This window comes from Pinus tabuliformis, chromosome 8 (assembly GCF_031772625.1).
Source record: "Pinus tabuliformis cultivar Carrire ecotype Pingquan chromosome 8, CPIR1, whole genome shotgun sequence".
In the NCBI taxonomy this organism is placed as follows: Eukaryota; Viridiplantae; Streptophyta; class Pinopsida; order Pinales; family Pinaceae; genus Pinus; species Pinus tabuliformis.
In genome coordinates, this window is record NC_142294.1 from 1,999,175,168 (window position 1) to 1,999,194,493 (window position 19,326).

Consider the following 19,326-nt stretch of genomic DNA (forward strand, 5'->3'; position numbering starts at 1 on the left):
ATACTGACACCAATGATTGATAAACAAGCAACCAAACACTTTTGTGAATTGACACCAATGAAATGATGAGAACTCAACAAAAATAAAATGTGTTCGAAGTCGCTTTTGACAATCAAAAGCAGCAATGAAAGTCCAAGAAATCAAAAGACAAGTTTCAAGGAAATGGTAACAAACAACTTTCCCGAAACGAAGGAGCAAATGGTCATAAAAATGATTTCGTTAAGCAAACACAAATGTCATGAAAACAAAATGGACACAAAGATTTTAAGACAATCTTCCCACTCTGCCGAAACAGAGCAATCAAGATTCTTAAACAGAAACCTTGTGTGTCAAAAATCAATGACGCTTGCAATCAACGAAAAACAAGACTAGCACTCCTAGAGAGAGTTCGAAACAAGATGCCCCCTGTTAAACAGAGAACTGTCACTGGGAATTGACTGCTTTAAACTGACCCAAACCACCAGACAGACATTCAGCCAAAAGAAAAATTATAAATCTTGAAAATTATGTGATATACGCGCCTGCAATTATTTGCAGAATGCGTGTACACGCGACTGTAACTAAGGCAACCTGCGTATACGCGGGTTTACGTAGTGCAACTTGCGTATATACGCTTCTGTAATCCAGAAAAAGTGCGTATATGAAGTGTTTCAAGAAAAATAAAAAACACAAACTGAAAAACTGGAACAGCTTGGAGTTCAAGAAAATATCAAACAGTCAGAACCAACAAACAGAGGCACTGAGCCTAGATTGGCTTGAGGACTACCCAAACTAGGAACAACAAGGATGTTGTCCCCAGCGGAGTCGCCAATTCTGGTTGAAGGGAAAGTACCCCTAGAGTCCTTTGGGCTGAGACTCTACCAGACTGAAAATTGCTTATACAAAGAAACACACACACACAGCCATCTTTTTTACTTTTAAGCAAATCCTAATGTTTAGGGTACATACCTAAGGTCCTACGTCCGAGAAGACCCTTAGGGTGCAAACCCTTCTTGGAGTTCCCTTCTTCTTTCTCTGACCTGCAAGACAAACAAATCAAAGAACTCAACAGTACATGTATAGAAGTTTATGTATAAATCATCTTTATGCTATAAAGTTAGTTATAAATAATCTTTAAGTAACTACTTTCATAAGAATTCACCACAAGAATCTCATAAGCATAAAGAAAGATTATTCGGGAACAAAGACGTGTTTCTTTATATATAAAGGCAAATAAAGTACATATATCGGAAAGATATCACCTGAACACCTTCAGCAGGCTCCAAGCAAGCTTCCTCCCGGATTCGTTCCAGCCTCCAGCCTTCAACAAGAGCTCCTTCCAAGTCTTACTCAATGATGATGTCAAGAGTGAATGATCACCAATACACATGGAAACAAGGGTTTCCTATGCAAAATGGGGGAAGTGCAGGATGCACCAAGGACTTCAGACCTGGTCTAAGGGAAAAATCTCAGCATAATAATCTTGCTCTCCTTTCTCTCTCTCCTTGGCCTTCCCTTTGATGTCTTTTTATACCCTCTCCAAAGTAGTTTTTTAGTTAGGAGTTGGTTGGGAACAGTTGGGCCACGGGCACTAACAGGTGATCCAGCAGGTAAACCCGCGATCACCGCCCGAAAAAGAGGAAATTATATTTTTTTAAGTGTTTTAATAGATACACGCGGGTTGGGTATGACAGACCCGCGTGTACACGCGTTTAACACAGGGCAAAGTCGCGTACAGGGAATAAAACACTGTTTTTTAAATTTTTGGACCAGGTCTGGAAGGAGGGGTTGCCCTAGGCCATAAGTGCAGCATCACAAACCATAAGAGTGAGATTTGGAGCTATAACATTGTGTTTAGTGGTAGAGTAGTTCTTTTCTACTTTGGACAATCTTCAACTCGCAAATGCGATCGGGTGATCCACACCCTCCGCACCCTCCTGTGTGAGTACGACTCCCAACGCGATACACGACGCGTCAACATGTACATGAAATTCCACGTCCCATTTTCGGAAGACCAAGATTGGCACAGAGGCCAGTTTCCCCTTTAGGACATCCAAACTCTTCATGCAATCATCATTCCAGCAATATGTAATGTATTTTTTCAATAGCTTTTCCATCGGCACGTTTATTTGGGCATAAATTTTGATGAACTTCCTATAGTGTCTAGTGTGTCCCAAGGTAGCGCGCAGTTGTTTAACACTTCGCAGTGCTTCCAAATTGAGGATAACAACAATATTCACAGGGTCCACCATCATTCCTTGTTTGCAAACCACATTTCCCAGCAGGTTTCCAAATGGAATGAGGAATGTGCACTTCTTCAGGTTCAGCGCAATTTGGTGTCAATGGCAAGTATCTAGCATCAAACGTAAGCTCTCTACATGGTGCTTAACTAAAACAAAAATATTCCAAACATCCAGATAGACCTCCAAAAAATTTTGGATGTATTCTTTGAACGCAGCTACCACGATGTGCAAAAATATAGCTGTCACATTCTCCAGTCCAAATGGCATCACAGTGTATTGAAAGCATCCCCATTCTGTTGCAAAGGTCATCTTGCTCCTATCTTCTGGCGCGATCTTTATCTGATGGTACCTTGAGAACCCATCCAGGAACGAGTATGCTTCCTAACCACCAACATTCCCTAGTACTTCATTTGTGAATGGTGTTGGGAATGGATCGTGTACACAGGCATCGTTCAGCTTCCTGAGGTCTACGCATATTCTTATTTCTCCCTTCTATTTTTTCTCCTGTACCACCATAGGACTCACCCAGTCAGATTCTTCCACTGGTTCAATAATTCCAACTGCGAGCATTTTGTCTAATTTGTCGCGAACCTTTTCTTTATACTTTGGATTCAAGTGGTAAGGTCGCTGCTTAACTGGATTCGCATTGGGTTTTAGGGTGATCCTCATCATCCCTAAATCACCCACGATCCCTTTTAAGTCCGTAATTTTGGGTGGGAACAGGTCTTGGTATTCGCAGATTAACTCAATGACCTTATCGACCGTGGCATCGTCCCAATAGTCACCAAGCATTGCGTATTTTGGTTCCGCCTCCGTTCCAATGTTGATCTGCTTCGTCTTTAGTGGCGCGGTGATGTCAAGGTCTTCAAGTGATGGTCCACAAATCTTGCAAGAGCCTTCTATTTCTGAAATGTTAATGTTCTGTGGGTCCTCATCATCCTCCTCAACATTCACATTATAACACTCCAATGTGCTACTTAACTGTATCGTTCATTCTGGCTGAATTACTTCCATTGGCTAGTGTGGTATTTTAAAGATAGAAGCTTTCACTGCTTGTAGTGCATCGTCCACATAATCTGACCAACGATCTTCAAAGGTGAATGTTAAAAAGAATCCCTCATGCAAGACATCCCATTCGCCTGTACCATGGCGTAGCTCCGTCTCCGTATACTAATTCATGGGTATGACGTCTAGGGTATGGTAGAATAGGTGCACCCAAATAAATTATGTCTCTTCCTCGTAGACCTCGGTCCATTTCGTAAGGTGCATGTGTGGATCATCTCGTCCGTCATATTTGTCTACTAGTCGTACTTGGGGTTTTCCAAACCGCAAGCGCATCATCCTTCTGCATCTGCGCCAGTCTTCAAAAGTTCCTTGATGTGTACCCGACCATCGTGTGGGTGTTGTGCATAGTGCCCACTTTAGCGCATCGAACCACTGCTACTCTCGTACTACACTTTCGAATTTGCTCAGAAATTCATCCACTGCTAACAATCCATCATATGTCGACAGCTCCCTTGCCTCTGTTTTTACGCAACACAATGATCTGATCATCATGTTCTAGTTCAGTGTTGTTACATCATGTGGTCGCTTCTTCCATCACTCTATCTATTCATCAGAATCTGAAGTGCAAGAGATTTTGCGCTCCCATGAGATCCTTCCATCTACAGTTGGATTCACCCAATATTCTCCTTGTGCAGTTATTTTGTAGATACAGTCGAGATCGTCATCACTATCGTCATCGTGCACTGATTCAGTGTATCACGCTCCTTCGGCTGGGTCGAGTGGTACTACTATGCGTAGTGACTTTTTCTCAAAGGTCATTTTGTGCTTCTTCAAATTTATGACTCTGTTCATATCGGTAGCCCAGTCTATTCCTAGTACTGTGGGATAGGGATTGTTTTCATCGACAATTTCTATCACTTCAAAATCTGCCTGCGCACTCGTGCCTTCAATATCTACTATCACCCCTTGCAATCTTCCCATTGGCAAAATCTTCTGTTGGTTCGCCATTCATAAATGAATAGGGGACCATTGCAATGCCGGTCTACCCATGTGTTCCCATGTTTTCTTTGGTAGTACATTTGCATCAGAACCTAGATCCAGGATTACCTGATCTGTTTCGTACTCACCTATTTGCATAGTCAACCTCATCTCCCTTCCTGTGTCCAATGCATGCTTTCCTAGTTTTCAGACCATGCACGGTTCTCCTAACCCCACACACCTAGTGATAAGTTCCTGTAGTCCTTTAACTGCCTTGTTGTTACGCAGCAGTTTCATGCATGTCTCCAGAAAGGTAGTGAGCATTGAAGGATCCATCCCTGGTTCTAGTTGATCCTTACTACCTGAAGTGGAGGCCTCCATGAATCTCTTCTTAGCTTCCATGAATGTCTCCTTCGCACGTTCTAAATCAAACTCGAGTTCCTTTGTAGGAGCTTTACAAACCCACATGCTTTCTTCTGGCTGCTTCCCTTTATCATCTCCCGTTGTCACACCACTCCTGAGCATCATGTTTACATTTGGGTCTTCTTCACGCAGTTCAGACCTCGTCATTTGTAAATTTTGGGTCGGAGGGTGCTGGATTACCCCCTTTGCACGCATCTTCGCTGTCATCGAAGGACAACCTTCCGCCTCATGATCAACCTAATTACAGTACCAACATGATATCCTAGTCGAGTTTGTACAATCGCAGGCATAATGCCTTGACCCTCTGCAATTGTAACAAATTATTTGTCCACGACCCCATCATGGTCCTATTCCACCTCAACCCCGACCATGCTCCTGAAACCCAGTACGCACCATCCCTGCATTTGGGTCAAGGGCTCGCGTTTCAGCCTACACGCTGTAGGCAGGAGTTAGATCCATCATTAGTTCATATCTTCGGCAGGTGCGTTCATCATGGCCTACCGACCTATAGAAATTACAAAACAACTGCTGGGATGTCTGTGTATACTTCTGCAACAAATGACAATTATTCGTGGTATGTTTTCCTCCTATCTGGTAGATCGCACACCATAATGCAGACGTTGTGCTTGGCCTCGCTTATGCCTCCAGTCTTAATGGCATTGGCCCTCCTCCTGCCAAGTAGTTGGCGGACACTGGACAATGATATTTGTCGTGGCCCTGGCCTTTGAATTTTATGCACCATACTTTCTCGCACACCTCTAGCCGAGGTGCCCTATCCTATTTCAAACTCTGCATTTCCAGACATAGATTTTCAACTCCTAATCCAGGGTCTTGTGTAGGGGTCTCATGCAACCTCATTGTCATCTCCAACGCTTCGGACCGGGTGGAAAGTTTTTGTTGTGACAGTGTCATCCTTAAGTGTGCCATAAGTGAGGCCACAAACCATGCGCAATGTTGTGCATCTGTTAACGTCATGTTGGTTTTGCGGATCATACTTTTTAGCCTTTGGTCCAGATCCCAGGGGGTCTTGCCTGGGAGCATCGCGATCTCTTTAAATATGATGATTCATTGTGTCTTTGAATTTGGCTTGCTAAATTCCCTATTCAACGCGGTTTGGATCTTTTCAATTCCTACGTTTGGGTCATCACTAGAATTCTTGATATACCATGTTACTGCATGATCCTGCAGTGCGCTCACTAGCGTGGCCTTTTTAATATTATCATCCACAATGCCCTGTGCTTCCCATAATGCTCTTATGACGAACCAAAATTGGTCCGGATCTTCATTCCCTACTCCTTTGAATACTGGTAGTTTGATCGCACTCACCATACTGAACTGTGGAGGTGGTGGAGGTGGAGTGGGTGGAGATGGAGGTGATGGCGGTGAAGCGGGTGGCGATGTGGGTGGAGGTGGTAAATGTGGAATTCGCTGCCTTATCAAACTAACCGCGCTTCTCAGAGAAACATTCACAAGCTCGTCCTCACTCTCCCATGAGGGTGAAATTAAGGGACTATTTTCTAATTCTTCACTGCTTCCACTTCTGTAGATCTTTCCGCTCTGCGTAATCCCAAACATTAATTTATTCGCATAACCTGCTTTTTACACAATAGCATCTTAACCCAAGTGTTCAAAGATTTAACATACTTACCTCGCGGTCCCTTGAGAAAACGTCACTCTGCCTCGCTGTAGCTGATGTCATGTCTACCGCGAACTCAGTGATAAATCCTCCTATTATTCTTTCGAGCCAGTGGTCCACAGCTCGTACTATCTTATCTTCTAAGGCTTCTATTCTGCGCACTAGTTCTGGAGTCCAAACTATTGGTTTGTCAAGCATACACCTTCCCTGGCTTTCTACTAACTTTGTGATCCACTCATACAGCTCAGATGGAAAAGATGTAAAGAAAATTTCATGGATTTCAGTGTATAAGTAGCAATCCAACCACTACTCCTTAGACACTCGCGAATTTCTGTTTTTCTACGCCACGAACTCGTGAATCTTCTTGTCCAACCACTCTTCAATTTATTTCTTTGTAGGGTTCCAGTGGCACGATATCAGACATCCTTTATGCAAATCCTGGTCCTGGCAATGGAAACATTTGTTGCCTTAGTGGGGCCTAACCTAGGTTCAGAGGTGATTTAGGTAAGCAAATCCTGGTACTACTGGCCCTTCCAACAACATTCTATGGAGCGCAGACTGAGGTCTCACTTGAAGTATTATGGGAGGGTGGTAGAACTAGGATTCCGCACCCTTGGGATGTCTGATGGGCTTCTGGAGGGTCGCAGTCTGACCTGTCGTTGCGCGCACTTGCGATCCCTTCGTGACCTGTGGTGTGGCTTCCACGCAGCCCTACTCGGGGCGCAACCCGTATAATCCCCAAGTTCCTTGCTATTTAAATGATTACTTAACTTGTGCGTTATTATAGCATAATCAACAATCATATCAGTGCGTGCAATACATAAACGAGTATAAACATAAAGAATATAATGCACATCAATTACACAGAATTAGGATAAACTTCTCTTTATTAGATTTATGTCCCGATTATAGACTTGACTCCGCCCTGTGCACTTAGCTACAGGGGTCCGCGCACTCAACTGCAGACTCTACTAGGCCTCTATGCACTCAATGGTAGAGCCTCCTACTGCTACTACAACCCAAGACACTTAAAATTATACTCTAAGCTCGAACCATTCCTTCACTATTCTCTCTCTCCTTCACTATCTTTACAACTTAGAGCCTCACTCTATTTATACACTCCCATGGTCCGCGGACCATGGATAGGCCGACTTTACACTATTTTACAATACAATGTGTAGGGTGGACAACCCTATGACTCAATTGTACACTTCACGCTCCGCGCTCACAATTCGTGGAGTTCTACAACATCTTTGACCAAAACTTGGGCTTTGAGCCCCAAAACCTGCTGTGGGGAGGATTCCATGCCCAACAAGGAACCAATAATTCACCAAAATGTAAAGCTAAACCTTCAAAATAAAAACACTTATACAAGATATTTTGCAATTAAAAAACTCCTTTGAAAGCCTAAATGGCCACAAAATATTCTCAGCGGAACAAAATGCGTATTTTAGAAAGGGATAAACCATAGAACTATACAATCAATGAAGGTAGTAAGAGAAAGTTGCAGAGAAGTCAGAATTCTGAATCCCACTGAGTCGTTTCCAAACTTCCTTTACAAATAGAAATATAGATCTTAATTAAAAAGCAGAGCGATAGAAGTTTCATTACAATTGATGGAAATCATCTAAGCTTCTACCATTAATTTGAAAGGAAACTGCACCTTAATTTGAAATTTCATCTCAGATCACTGATGAAGAATTTTGTGGTGACATATCATTCTTACTTTGTTGAAGTAGCTTATGTGCCAATGGCTCCCTTTTTTGCCACATACTCTGGCCATGAGAATGATGTTGATTTTGTCCCACCGGGCTTGTCTAAAGCAGGAAACTTCCACCTCATGTTCGCAGCGATCAACTGTTGTCTCACAACGTTGTACAACAGTCAGCTTCAATGCACAAACCAAAAAAGAGGTTTTAACTCTCCTCAACTCGGTGAAGCCCTCCTCTACTTAATCAACTTTACCACACCATGCATATTGTTGTCCCCACACAGAGGTCGATTCTAATTTCTCCATGCACAGCCACGAAGGTCTCTTATGCAGCTCTACATAGGTTTAAGTTGCACGAGCTCCAATACTATGCTCCATGCCTCAATCTCTATAGCCCAACAGCCTAATGTTTCTCCACGACTCAAAAAAGAAATCAAACAGAAGTCGCATCATGTTTTAATGAATGTTTCAATGTAGGTCCACGCAATAAAATATTGCAGCGACCACACCATACTGCAACCATAACAATTACTCCTGATAGATGCACCACACGACAAATATATACACATACCACTCCACACGCTCAAAATAAAGGGTGCTACACATGCTTCATATGCAGTTCATTCACTCTTGCTCACATGTTGGTCGTTGGCTCCACAGATCTCCTACGCTTTTCCTCACCTTAAAATACCAAGCAATAAGGTCACAACCTCCTCCATTCACTACCTTTCCAACATGGAGGCTCTGATACCACATGTATAATATTAAATCAACTAATAAAACATTAATGAAATAAACAACATAAATATACACAAACTAGACATGGCATAAAAGGCCTCAGCCTTACCTCACATTCTCATTATTAAAATAATGTTTATGATACATATAAATACAAGAGGATATTTGTCTCACTGTGTCTATCTTGGACACTTTGGTTGAGCTAATATCTCAACCATACCTTAATCTAGGAGCCTAACTAGTTGGAGAGAATCTCTCAACCAACTAGGCCTAAACTGACTCCTAACCATGAGGAAAAAACAAAATATAGAAAGGTAGGATTAAATCCAACTTTCTTGATTTTAATTAATTTAACTATTTTGGACTTCGAATTGTTTCCAAAACATGAGAGTGAGGCTAACAGTGAATTCTAATGTAATGCAATTTTCTATTTTTGAAATGAAATATGCCTAATGCAAAAAAAATGTTTTTGTAGAAAGTAAAAGAAATGAATCAACTAGTGAAGAAAAAATACGTACTTTGACACCTTCTTGGAAATGACGCCAAAAAGTGATAAGCCCCAGTATTACAACAAGAATTTTGAAAATCCCACGGATACCAACTTTAATTATCAACCTGGGGTTTTTATAAACTTAATAGGTGTCGACACTATGTGTGAAACATGCAATGCATCATTCTTTCATTGATCTGATGCTATGAAGTGAATTGAGATGTGTAGAGAACATGTTGATAATCCTAATGTAAGAAAAACTAATTGACTCAAATTTTCAAGGAAAGAAACAATCGAAACTTTACTTTTCCCACTACATCAAGGGAACATTAATCTACTTGCAGGAAACAGAATGTTGGAAAAGAAAACGTTGATTCTATTTTTACATAAATTAAATGATAGGAATTGTAAATCTAAAATAGTGACAGGAAAGTAAATACAAGAAAATAAATATACACTATTGCATTTAAATTAAACCCTAACCTATTTGCAGAAACCATCAAATTCTGAAAAGAAATCAATGCAAACTATTTCTATGATATTTGACTCATGATCAAAAGTGTAAACCCTAATTGCAAATTTAAAGTTATGATGATGAAAAAATAATCTACAAAGGGTCTCTTGCCTCTTCAAATTTGGTTCCAAGGATAAGGGTATGTTTTAAGGTGATGGTAGATGAAAAATAGGCTTAAGAATCAATTTTGGTCGAGTTGTGATCAATTATGCGAAGTGCTATAGGATGCTAAAAGATTGCTACAAGATTGTGTCTAAAAGAATTCGAAGGACTATAGGAGCGATATGAAGGTGGGAAAATATGGATAAAGGTTGGAAAAGAGTGTAGGGATCCTTTCCAAGCTTATATATACTTAGTAGCTCCTCTTGCACAAGGTGAAAAGTCAAACTAAATGTCTCTTGCAACCCTGTAATGTAATTTCTTTGCACAAACAGTTTGGAGGAATGAGTGGAAGAAAGTTGTTGAAAGGGATGGTGTTGGTGATAGAATATGTTGCTAGTATTTTCCTATTAAAAAATATATCTTACCTACACACAAAGTGATTATTCAACTAGCAAAAACATCATGATTTAAAATATTGCTAAAAGGCTAATTGCAGAAAATCAAAATGTAAAGAAAGGATGCGTTGAACTTAAACTAGAGTCTAACTATGGCATAAAAGAAAGAACATATATTTTTTCTTATCCTCACAGGGCTTACATCCTATATTTTCAATAGAATCGATTGTCCAACCTGCAGAGACAAAACTTGTTCATATAACCCAGATTTGTAGAACAGTAAACTAGTAAGCGAATCTAAGCACCCAAATGCACTTATGTTGATGAAGTGAAAATCCTATGGGTTAAATTTTGTTATTAAGTTGGATTTTTTTAGGCTTCAATACAAATGGAATCAACAAGAAATAATCTCATCAACACGTGCTAAAATTAAGCATAATTTTATTACTAAAACTAGAAATTTCATAAGAAAACAAATGAACTAATAAGACAATCTAAGTAACCAAATGCCTAAGCTAATCAAGTGAAAATGTTGTGGGATAGATTTTATTATTAATTTTAATATATTTAGACTTCTATCTGAGTGGAATGAAATCTAAATGACTTTATTATCTGTTATAGAATTATATATTACAGAGAAATGGAACACATAAAACAAGAGAGACACAGATATATGTGGTTCACCCAATTTGGGCTACGTCCATGGAGAAACATCTAGTCCTTCCTTTTATATTATCCAAGAAAATGAAGAGAAAAAACCTACAGCAGATCTGTTGTAATTCCCTCTTTGCTCTCACACAATCTCTTCTCTCTTTCTAACTCAGAATACAGATGTGCATAGACGCAATACAATTCCCTCATATATAGTGAGAGGTTGCCTTCTAGGGAAAAAAACCTAAATTAAACATAACTTCTACCATCAGATCTCCACCTAATGAATGGCCCAGATTGACTACGAAATTACAACATTTTACAAGGCAATTTTACATCTATTTTTAGCTTTGGGGGCGCTGCGCCCGATCCCCTGCCAGGGAGGGCTCCCAAATATCAACGTCGCCCCCTCCCCCCCTTGAACCCCCCTTGTAGCGTACATTTTACGGGCGGTGTTGCCGCCAAATTCTGAAATGGGTTACAATGTGGCAACACCTGTGAATAAGGAAGATAATCAGGCTCCACACCCAACATTATTATGTGCTAAAATTCAACAGAAATTTACTATCGTTTTACTACAAGAAACTTTGAGAGATTTCATAATTGTGAACTAGTAAACCAACCCAAGCATTCTATTGCTGAAAAGGAACTTGAAAAGATATGAGAAGAACAAATCACACTTGTAACTGTCCAAATGAAATAATAACAATATTACTTAGATCATTAATTAATCTAACCTACATCAAATGGGTCATGAATAGTAAACCCAATAATACAAACTAGGAACTAAGCAGAGAAATGTTGAAAAATGAAGAGAAATAAAAGGAATGTTACATAGTAGGACTCTAAGGCCCTTGGGATGGCAAAGCCCAAGGATACTCATAGTCCCATGAATGAAATCAAACTTTAGAAGCTGAAAATGAAGTTGATGTTGGGTCTCCTTTTTTTCTTATTTTTATTTATTTCTCTCATGTTGTCGATTGGCTAAATGATTATTTTCGAAGAGTATTTGTTACTTCTTTGTTTTTACAGGATTAAAATAGCATTAATGAGAGTTTAATTAAGGTTTGTATGTTGCACAATTAAAATCGGTTTGATTATACTTTGGGACATGCCTGCACCATTTCATTTACGTACCTGCACCATTGCATTTACCTGCCTGCACCATTTTATGGCTTCCTACACTATGTTGAACTCAAACCTAGTCTTATGCTATGTTCATGAAGGCAATGGTATTCTGTTAGCAGCATGCAAACTCTTACACTGATATCATTGTGGTTGAAGTTGTGCCTATACTCCAACCCTCCAGTTCATGGGGCTTGAATTGTGGCCAATATTGTTGGGCAAGATACACAGACTGTGCACTTTGGCAAGCCCTTAGCGCATGAAAGAGCATGCTGCAGATGGCACAATAAGACATGCCCTTGACATAATTTCCAGTTTGATTGTCTCATTGTTGGTCCTGGACTTGGCAGGGATCCATTTCTTTTGGAGTGCATGGAAAAAATTATACAACTTGCAAGGCAACGCAAAATTCCAATTGTTATTGATGGGGATGGACTATTTCTTGTCACGAACGATCCTGAACTAGTGGTTGGTTATCCTCTAGCCATCCTCATGCCAAATGTAAATGAACACAAACTCTTAGTTCAAAAGGTGATGGAACAAAATCTGAATCTTGTAGGTGGAAAACAAGAAATAGATGAGAATGACACTCCACAACCATTACAAATTCTCGTTGGACGAATGGGAGGACTGACAATCTTGCAAAAGGGAAAAGTAGATCTTATCAGCGATGGAAATGTAGTCTATGGTGTAAGTATGTTTGGATCTCCTCATCGGTGTGGTGGTCAAGGTGACATCCTTTCAGGCAGTGTTGCAGTATTCTATTCATGCGCTAGACATGGAGCAACATCTAACAAAGATGATACGTTGTCAAGGATTTCATCAAATCCAGTAATTTTTGGAGCTATTGTTGGTTTTGTACTCATGAGAAAGGAAACATCTTTAGCCTTTGAACAACACAAGCACAGTACTGTTACAACAAATATCATAGAGGTGCTCGGAAATAGTATGAATCTTCCAGCACCATATTTGAAGGCCACGAAGGATGTAGCAGTGACTGGGAAAGTCATTACGCGGAATTGAAGGGAAGTTGAATCGCACCTTCCAACAACAGCTACTCCAGGAAAAGAGGAACGATTCACCAGAGTCGTTCCCTCTTTCAACACTCAGTTCAAACTAATTCTTATTTCAACAAATTGTTATAACTAATAATCTTCTATATTTTAACTAGCTGAATTAGAAGGCCCAGTTTGGAATTCGATGCTATATAAGGGATTTCCAGGATCAAGAACATTTAGAAAAAGTGTCAATTAATTATACAGAGAGGAATTAGGAAATTGATCGAGCCAAGGACAGTGTGCACGAGAGGAAGACACAAAAGGGAAGAGGAGATGTCCTAATGTAGCATCACATGTTTATCACCAGCGGATCACTCCTCTTGTCTTGTTGGAGTTGAATGTTGTCTGCTTGATGTAAAAGACTGTGTTTTTAGGAATTAATTGAAGAAATGTTCATCCATGCTTTGTCTATTCATTTATTGAATCTAATGATTTTGACTGTTGTGTGAACCAGGTTAATCGAGGGTGTGAGCTAGCTGGGTTGGCCACCAGACCAGCTCACCACTGCTCTTCATTTCTTAAATTAATTAGCATTTAAATTGTCATTTACTGTGTGAAGTTTATTTAATAATTTATAGTCTCTTTCCTTCTCAAGATTGATGTTATTTAATTTGCTGCAACGTTTTCCTTTCAACTCTAAACTTCATTTATTTTCCGCATTAAGAAATTGTTCATGTACTTGAGATTTGTGATTACATTTGGGATATTTCTTCATATCAAATTGTGTCCCTCCAGTTGTTCTTATTTACAAGATCGGCTTATGTGTTTATGAGCTATAATCGATGAAAATGATGCAAGTGATTATGGTTTTGAGGTACTGACATATTCATTCAATCTATGCTTACAAAAACCATATATTACTTGTATGTTGCGTAGCCAATATTAATGAAAGAAACTTGTGTGATGTTGAAAAAAATAATATTTACTTTCCATTAAACTTTTGGACAATTCTCCATGATTTATTTTCAGGGACAAGGAAAGCGAGATTCATATTAATTCGAGAGTTATTTACACAGTGGATTTACTTGCCGATGCTTTCAATTTAATTTCACAAAAAATTAGTACAAGTAGAATTAGTACACGTAGAATGATTTTGAATTATTTTTTAATTCCTTCCAGTGTTTACAGTCTCTCGATATTGTGTTGACATTGTTTGGTTTCCAGTTATGATTTACTTGCATTTTTAATTGCCTTTTATTTCCCACATGGTTTAATTGTTTGGATTAATGTTTTCTCGAATTCTCTTTTAGTGCAGGATTCCATTTATTGATGAGATTAACGCGCAAGATAGACTAGAATTTGTTTTGCAGGTTGCCCGGGGCTTTCTCTAGCATTTCCAGTGCTGCATCTCGAGTTTCACGAACTATCCAGATTGAAAAATTAAATTTTGGTACATTTATAGACCATATACTACACCCAACATTTTGGAAGCATTGCTGGGGAGGTGCTCAAGAGATTGACCTTGGTGATCTGCTGCATTTGTTTTTTTCCTTCACCTAGTTTCTCTTGCAATTTTATGTTCTTTGAATTTATTTCTTTTCTACATTGTTGCTTTAAGGGTTCTCATTTTCTTTAATGTTGTTGAACCCCCCGCCCACCCTACACATATATATACACACTACTTATGTGCTAATGAACGTACCAGTTGGCTTGTTAAAAATAAGAAAATGGTATTTTGAGGAGTCATCTAATGAGGAATTTTTATGCTGCTACAAAGACATACAATCATCCAATGAAGAATTAACAATTGAAAATTTTAATATTTTGATTGAACATAAAAATGATATTATTAAATATTTTATTTCGAAATTGGATGATTTACAAGAAGAGTGGGAGCAGGATGAAAACCCACTACTTATCTTTTGCACCAACTGTAGAAAGAAACACCTCCTTGGAAAGTGTCCACTTAGTAGCCTGAAAATTTGCAAAATTTTTGAAGAGGATCATCCAACATAACATTTCCCATTGCTACCAAGATTAGTGCAGGTAATCACGAAATCAAGTAAGGAATCAAATCGACTACCAGGTATAACTCAAGACCCATCACCATTTAATACTTGGACTAATGTTTATTATCCTCAGCAGGTTCCCCAACATGTTTATAATCCTACCGTTTCATGGCAAAATTTTAATCATCCTCCAATCAAATATCTTACTTCATGGCTGCAGTGGCCCTCTCCTTGGCCCTCATCCTCAAGCCCGATATCTCCATGGCCTCAAGAATCATTTGGATCCTTATCTCTAGGGAAATCTCCCATGAAAATTCAATCATATGAGCACCAAAACCAAGCACAATTTCTTTCCAAAGCACCATTAAGTTATCCTCCCCCATGTTCTCAGCCACATGTGCAACCTTACCCTAGCCTTAATCCATACCCTACCCCCTATCCTGATGCTTACCTTACTCCTTATCCTTAACCATACCCTAGCTCTAATTCAAACCCTAATTCATACCTTAACCCTAGTCCATACCATAGACCTAATCCTATTCCACACCCTAGACCTAACCCTAGTTCTAATTTAAAACCTAGACCTAACCCTAGCCCAAAGCCTAATACCAATCCAAATCCAAACCTTACTCGAATCGTTGACAAAAACCCTAGCCCAAACCATATCATAAACCCTAATCTAGACCATCAGGTTGCACCAAACACCTATTCTTCCCACTATCAAACAAAATGTCACATCTTCCATGTTGGTAAAGGGAATGAATTTGGAAACTTCCCCCATTACTACATAACATTTACCCAAGGAAGATATAATTCAAAGACCACTAGAGGAGCAATCTTTCATTGGAACTTGTTCTGAAAATGTTGTTGAAACTTGAAACCCTAGAATCTCTCTCAACGATTCTTGTTAATTTGAAAATCAAATATTTGAACCTAAACTTGAGGAATTTATCTTTTGTCTTTCACCAGATTCTTTGTGCCTCCAGGACAGTGACTATCAAACTATGGAAGACTTGCATCAGTTGGAGAATCATACATATGTGGATTCCATTGAATCCTGGTTTCGAGCAGTCATCAAGCCACCTTATTTCCTCATCGTTTAGAAACTCTTGGTACCATTTCAATTGAAGCAAATGGTTTCTCATGTTCTTATATCTCTTGAAGTCCGTTATTTAAAACTAAGTGTGAGTATAATCAGCTTTTTGTTATGCACATGGCTTCATTGGAAGTATGCCTTCACTTAAAGGTTATATTTCTTTCTTTAAAAATAGGGTAGGATAATAGGAGAATAATGAATAAAGATGCATAGCAACACTCTTGAACTTGTGATTCCCTAAAAGCACAGCTTTTTGAAATTTCTATTCTCATGCACTCTCATGGTAAGACTTGTCAAAAGAAATTTACACTTAATGCCTCTTATTTTAAAATGACTTTGATTATGGATTAGCATGTCAGTCAAGGATATTGTTATAAGTTACATGTAATACTTTTCTCCTATCCTTAGAAACTATTATTCAGAACATCTTTTTAATTCCTCTTTGAAGGGATCAATGGAAAACCTCCTATGGTGGACCACGCCTACAAAACTCTAATAAGCTTTCATAAAGAACCCTGACATGATCAACTCAAGGAATATTTTTGGTCATTATCCGATATTTCTTTTAAATAAGTTCTTAGGGTAGCATGACCAACCAGTAAAGAATGGTAATTAAAAAAAAAAATCACGCCATCCTGCACTCTTAAGGAGTAGATTTTCTTCCCCACCTATTAAGTAACCCATCTGAGGTTAATCATAATCATAGTTTTTTCTAAAAAAAATATAAACGGATTAATTGAGGGATAGGAGGTCTCATTGCAATCCGACCTACTATGATCATGGGTCCTAAGGAGAATGACATTACCGCACTGGTCACCAAGCCAAGGTAATTGCTTTCAGTTGAAAAACTGGAAGACGAGAGGTCTCATCACAAGCCGACTTGTTCATGCTTGTTAGTTCTAATGAATGGCACAGTCGATAGCTGGATACCAAGCCAGGACAGCGGTCTTCAATTAACTTATAAAAAGAGAAAAAGTAAAATTTTCTTAAATGACTCTGAATCTATATCTAATAGGTGGGACAAAAGAATTTCATAAGGTTAAAAGGTACCCCTGTCGAGGCTATGGATGCCTACTAGCAGTAGGGCCATGCCTGTGGTATTAAAGTTAATTTTACACTATGATTTACTTGGTTATTTTTACTTTCCCTGAACTCATTATCAATCTCTTTGAGAATGGCTTTAACATCCTTCTGTTGTTATGCCTTGGATTTCTATATTTTTGGAATTATTCTTATGGATGTGGGACCCTTAGTGCAGGTAATTCACTGTGCCCAGACAAGAGGAGCTTCAACTATACATGGATAATGGTAAAATGGTTATTGTGGGAAGGTATTACTATGTCTACTTTTAACACCATGGCTTTTAAATCATGTCACTCATATTTACAATGCGAATTTTAAAGTGTAACTTCTGATTAGGGATGCCTATGAGATATTCTTTTGGAAATTTTAAAAGTTAGCTATTTTATTCAAGTAATAACACCATCCATGAAATTTATTTTTTTATGGCAGTTTTCATTTTAGGTTTTCTTGAAATCAGTCTAAGAAAATAAAGAGTCCAACAGACACTCTGTTTTTAGAGCAAGCTTTATCTAACGCAGGAAATGTGATCACGAAAAATTGTAGGAACATCATTTTCAATGCCTACAAATGTTTCTAATTTTGTTTTTTTGCGAGGAAGTAATAGTACCAGATTTCCTTGCATGAGGACATGCAATATGGTCAACATGGGGGTTTGTTGGGTCTCCATTTTGTCTTATTTTCATTTATTTCTCTCATGTTGTCGATTGGCTAAATGATTATTTTTGAAGATTGTTTGTTACTTCTTTGTTTTAACAAGATTAAAATAACATTAATGAGAGTTTAATAAAGGTTTGTATGTTGCAGGATTAAAATCGGTTTGATTATACTTTGGGACGTGCCTACACCATTGCATTTACCTGCCTTCACCATTTTATGACTTCCTGCACTATGTTGAACTCAAACCTGGTCTTATGCTCTGTTCATGAAGGCAGTGTTATTTTGTTAGTAGCATGAAAACTCTTACATTGATATCATTGCAGTGGAAGTTGTACCTATACTCGAACACTCCAGTTCATGGGGCTCAAATTGTGGCCAATATTGTTGGGCGAGATACATGGACTGCGCACTTTGGCAAGCCATCAACACATGAAAGAGAATGTTGCATATGGCACGACAAGACATTCCCTTGACATACTTTCCAGTTTTATTGTCTCGTTGTTGGGCGTGGACTTGGCAGGGATCCATTTCTTTTGGAGTGCATGGAATAAATTATACAACTTGCAAGGCAACGCAACATTCCAATTGTTATTAATGGGGATGGACTATTTCTTGTCATGAACGACCCTAAATTGGTGGTTGGTTATCCTCTAGCTATCCTAATGCCAAATGTAAATGAACAAAAATGCTTAGCTCAAAAGGTGATGAACAAAATTTGAATCTGGCATTACAAATTCTCGTTGTACGAATGGGAGGATTGAAAATATTGCAAAAGGGAAAAGTAGATCTTAGTAGCAATGGAAACACAGTCTATGGTGTAAGTATGTTTGGATCTCCTCGTCGGTGCGGTGGTCAAGGTGAGATCCTTTCAGGCAGTGTTGCAGTATTCTCTCCATGGGTTAGACAGGGAGCAACATCTAACAAAGATGATAAGTTTTCGAGGTTTTCATCAAATCCAGTAATTTTGGGAGCTATTGTTGCTTTTGTACTCATGAGAAAGGTAGCATATTTAGCCTTTGAACAACACAAGCACAATACTGTTACAACAAATATCATAGATGTGCTTGGAAATAGTATGAATCTTCCAGCACTGTATCTAAAGGCCATGAGGGATGTAGCAGTGACTGGGAAAGTCATTACGTGGAATTGAGGGGCAGTTGAATCGCACCTTCCAGCATCATCTACTCCAGGAAAAGAGGAATAATTCACCAGAATCGTTCCCTCTTTTGACACTCAGTTAAAATTAATTCTTATTTCGACAAATTGTTAAAACTAATAATCTTCTATATTTTAACTAGCTGAATTAAAAGGCCCAGTTTGTAATTCGATGCTATATAAGAGATTGCTGAGAGAAAGAACATTTATAAAAAGAGTTAATTAATTAGACAGACAGGAATTAGGAAATCGATCGAGCCAGGGACAATGTGCACAAGAGGAAGGCGCAGAAGGGAAGAGGAGTTGTCCCAATGTAGCATCACGCGTTTATCACTAGT

The 19,326-nt window shown here is 38.9% G+C and overlaps 2 pseudogenes; both read left to right on the forward strand.

The window, feature by feature from the left end:
* The first annotated feature begins 12,085 nt into the window (after nucleotides 1-12,085).
* Nucleotides 12,086-13,013, forward strand: LOC149244460 (ATP-dependent (S)-NAD(P)H-hydrate dehydratase pseudogene; annotated as a pseudogene).
* A 4,254-nt stretch (nucleotides 13,014-17,267) lies between these two features.
* On the forward strand, nucleotides 17,268-18,983 carry LOC149244461 (ATP-dependent (S)-NAD(P)H-hydrate dehydratase pseudogene; annotated as a pseudogene).
* Nucleotides 18,984-19,326: the final 343 nt, after the last annotated feature.